The sequence below is a fragment of the Salvia hispanica genome, chromosome 5, assembly GCF_023119035.1.
Source record: "Salvia hispanica cultivar TCC Black 2014 chromosome 5, UniMelb_Shisp_WGS_1.0, whole genome shotgun sequence".
Taxonomy (NCBI): domain Eukaryota; kingdom Viridiplantae; phylum Streptophyta; class Magnoliopsida; order Lamiales; family Lamiaceae; genus Salvia; species Salvia hispanica.
The window spans coordinates 31,061,577-31,066,039 of record NC_062969.1 but is presented as its reverse complement, the minus strand read 5'-3'; positions in this window follow the sequence as shown (position 1 = coordinate 31,066,039).

Genomic DNA, 4,463 nt, shown 5'->3' with positions numbered 1-4,463 from the left:
ATAGGCTAGTAAAATATAGTGTCAAGATAGAACTATTCATATGTAAACTTTTGTGTACATTATCTTCGTGTATTCAATGTGAGTTCCCAGGGTTCAATCCTTAGAGACACCCGGGGTATTCGAATATTTGGAATGTGTAATGTACTAATATGGAATTCAATCGTTACGATATTTCATTTATGCAAAAGTTTGAATGTTTGAGATGACTTGTTTTAGTTAATCAAGGATTGCACTAAAATAGGGGAGGATTGTTAGATATTTTAGTGTAATTGGATTAACTTGAATGATCGGTTATTGTTATAATGATACATCATTTAAGTATGGAGGTGCGGAGTGCATGCTTATTTGAATTCTTTATAATATTAGGAGCGAAGCTCCTAGATAGATGAACGGGGGTCCAAGGGGCAGATCCCCTGGCTGGGGTCGAGCTGTATCGGAAATTCATCCGAAAATATAATTTCCGAAAGTCGAAGGACTAAATTGCAATTTTGGAAACCTTTGAAATTCGGTTATTTTCGGTTTCATCTCCCAACAGGTGCAATGCTTCATTGCACTGTTTCATCTTCTTCTTCTACTGATCATTTTCTGATTCAAAATTATCGAAAATACAAACATATGATCTTCTAATACTCTGAATTTTATCCGATCAAACATTTTGGCTGAACCCCGAAATTGATTTGATCTGAAAGTGATAAACACGACTTTCAGATATCCAGTTTTTGTTTCTCTGTTTTATATTTCCCTAACACCTCTCCACACCTATCTCGATTCCACACCCCACTCCATGCCAAGAGAAATCAGCCTACAGCCTTCTAGGGACAGCAAGGAAGTTGTCCTCCAGCTGCCACATCAAGATAAAAAGTGTTAGAGTACATTCTTCAAAAAATAGAGTTAAGAGTGCAATTACTAGAACAAGTAAAAAGGAGTGACTAAGCTGCCAGCTCATACTTCTTAAATTTGGAATAGAAACAAAGAGAGAAAGACTAAAGGAGCTCATCTCCTTAACCTGAAGAGTGAAAAATCCTTTTCCACCACATGATCAATTAAGGAACTTGATCACCAAGTATAACATCTTCCAAGACTTTCACCAAGAAGGCAAGGTAGCCTTTATCAAGATTCAAAAAGAGAGTTTAGCAATAACCCAACGAGGAAATTTAAAAACCCAATGGCTTCCACAAGAAGCCAACACTTGTGGCTATATATAGAGCCATATCACACAAGTTCCTTCACCCTCAAACCACCCCCAAAATTTGAGAAGGAGCAGCAAGAGGGAGAGTAGGATTCGGCATCAAGCTGCGGAGTTCCGGCAGTCAAGAGGAGCCGACCATCTTTCTTAATAATGCAATTGTCATTAAAAGAAATCGAATATCCATCAAAAAACAATTTAGAAACTGAAATTAAATTTCTTCTAAAAGAAGGTATCAATAAAACATTCTTCAAAATAAAAAATCTATCACTAGAAAAACGCAAGTAAACGTCTCTCACTGCAACGACCTGTTGGGGTTTGTATACTAAAAGATGCTTCGAGCGTACATGCCTTTGTACAGTCAGCTTGTGCATGTATACGAGAAACGCCACGTCCACTTGTTTACCTATTTATGAGAATAAATAATATAATATAATGGTTTATTATTGAAATATAATAAACAAGTCTAAGGCTTTTTACTAAGAAGGTCAAGTAGGGAAATTCGATGAATCTCCTCATGAGTTTTCCAGTAGGGGACTTGGCCAGATCTAGTAAGAAGAAAAACGTATTCACAACCTAGATAGGCTTTGGCTACCTATTGGTACGGTTGCGGTGTTTGTGATAATTCTCTCTTACCTAAGATGAGATTAGTAACACCGGTGTGGTAAAGCACTGAAAGGATCTAATCCGAAATGTATTCTTTATTGCTATCTACTGAAAGAATATATTTCAGAAAGTTTTGTATTTTCTAGTCTATGATATTAATATCAATATTGTTTATTCAATCAAACGCCACTTTGACTTATCAATATGTGAGAGTTTGTACGTAACTCAAGTTCATGATATCTTGGGTGGTAGTAATTGAATAACATGAAGGTATTGGAATATTATTTCATAGAATTCGCGTGCCCAGTGTGGTATGATTAAATCCCTAAAAGGGTGATCCCCAATGAGGTGTTTGAAAGAGGAATTTATTATTCAGAAATCTGCGCAGTTGGAATTTATTCCACGAATAATAAATAAAGTTTCAAACTAGAAAAACTCTTTGGAGAATTAATTTAATTCTAGTCACATAGCAGACAAAAGAATTAAATTGATGGATCAAGATAATCTTAAACGCGGGAAATATTATAAAATAAAATGGACCCAAGTTATTTGTAATTTGGTGATTTAAGTGGGAGTGCAATATTATTCTTTAGTGGAACAAAATAATATTCCATTGATAATATATTAAATCATGGGTCATTTGATTTAATTAGTAATTTATCTAATGGGTGAGCCCAACACTTAAGTCATTCCATGGATCCCCATCCTAGCCCAACAAGTCCATGCTTATAAATAGTGTAGAGATGGGAAACCCTAGTAAGCACTCCACACATCACAAACCCTAACCCTAGCCGCCATAACCGGCGCTCTCTCTCTCCCCTCTTGCCTCGGTTTTCGTGCCTTTGCACGAGGGAGATTAGGGTTTTGGTTTTTGTTCTTGTTCTATCCTAATTCATAGGATTAGATCAAGACAATTTCGTGTTTGTGTTGGTTTTCCCTAGATCTCATATCACTTTTATTTGGTTCTTCGAGATCCGCCCACACGGATGGAGAATCAAGGACAAGGGAATAGGTTGGAAGATTCGTGGTCGATAAACCAAGGATCTCCGGGTGGTGCAGCTAGCAACGTCAATCCAATGATGGATTATGAGGTAACAATCGAATCTACATCGAATATGCATGATTATGTGTTTATTTGATGTTATATCTATAGATCTATGTTTATTGCATGAAATTGGAGTCGAATGCATAATCACCTAAATAGATCCGGTCAAGGACCTGTTTGGTTTCCGTGTCTTCCGCTGCGGTAGTCCCAACAACTGGTATCAGAGCCAATTTTTAGGCTCTGATTATGTATTTGATTAATTGAATTTTTCGAAAATTATAGTGTTAAAACTTGGGATTTTCGAAAATAATGCAATATGTGTTGGATCTATGTTTTTCTTGATTTTAATTTTGGATCTATGATATGATGTTCTAGATCGATGAAAGAATATTATGAATCTTGAATTTTATTCAAGTTTTTCACAAAAATATTCTAGATCTATGATGAACATCATTAGATCTATATATTCTAAGTAATATGTACTAGATTATATGTTTGTTGATTACATATATGTATGTGTTTAAGTGAATATATGTTTTTGAATCAAGAAATAAAGTGGTCCATGATTGAATACTTGGATCGATGAAAGAATATTATGAATCTTGAATTTTATTCAAGTTTTTCACAAGAATATTCTAGATCTAAACAAGTATTCATAGATCTATAGTTTTATGTTCTTAATATGCAAGAATAATTTAAATTGCTAAAAAGCTAGATGTTTAAATATGCATATTTGATATGAACATAAAAGATTGTTACAAATTAAGAAACGATTAATTAAGATTTAAGATCGCGGTCAAGCGAAGCGACCGCGATGAATCAAGTTAATTAAATTGAAAACGAATAAATGAATGCAAGGGTTTAAACCCTAGATGTGTTCAAGTGCCGGGCTGCCTTCATTGGGGATCCGAGATCCAGATCCGATGAGGGGAGGCAGCGGCGGTCTCTGTTTGTCGGAGAAGCGGTCAGCGGCATGGAGTTGGCGACGGACAGCAGCTTCGGCAGCAACTGCTTCGTCTTCGGACAGCAGCGCCGGACAGCAGCTGTGTCATCGGCTGACAGCAGCGACTCCGGGCAGCAGCAGCAGCGTCGTCGTCTTCGGGCGGCGGCGGGCAGCGGCGGCAGCACTCCAGTGGGAGCTCCGGAACAGGCAGCTGCGACAGTCATCTACTCCGGGCAGCGGCTGCACAGTCCAGTGACAGCGCGAACTCAGCAAGCGTCGGTGGCTGCTCCAGTGGGAGCGGCAGAGACGGACGGCGGCGGGCAGCGGCGGCGGCGGCTACTGCAGTGGGAGCAGCCGCAGGCGAGAGGCGGCGGAGGTCGGGCGCGGCAGCAGCGGCTGCTGCGAGGCCCGTGGCGGCCCAAACCCTAATTAGGGTTTTGGGTTGCATCGTCGTGTCGTCTCGTTTTTCGTTTTCGTGTTTTTGTTTCTTAAGGCACAAGTTATTTATAATTGTGGTTTAAAATCCTAAACCTAGAATAATTAAAATATCTTGTGGGAATTAGAATGATTTTGCAATTAAGTCAAGATTCTAATTTAAAAGAGAATAATTGTCTTCTTTAAATTTGCCAATTGGAATAATTAGGTCAAATAAATTGATTTAATTTGTTAATTAGTTGATTTTG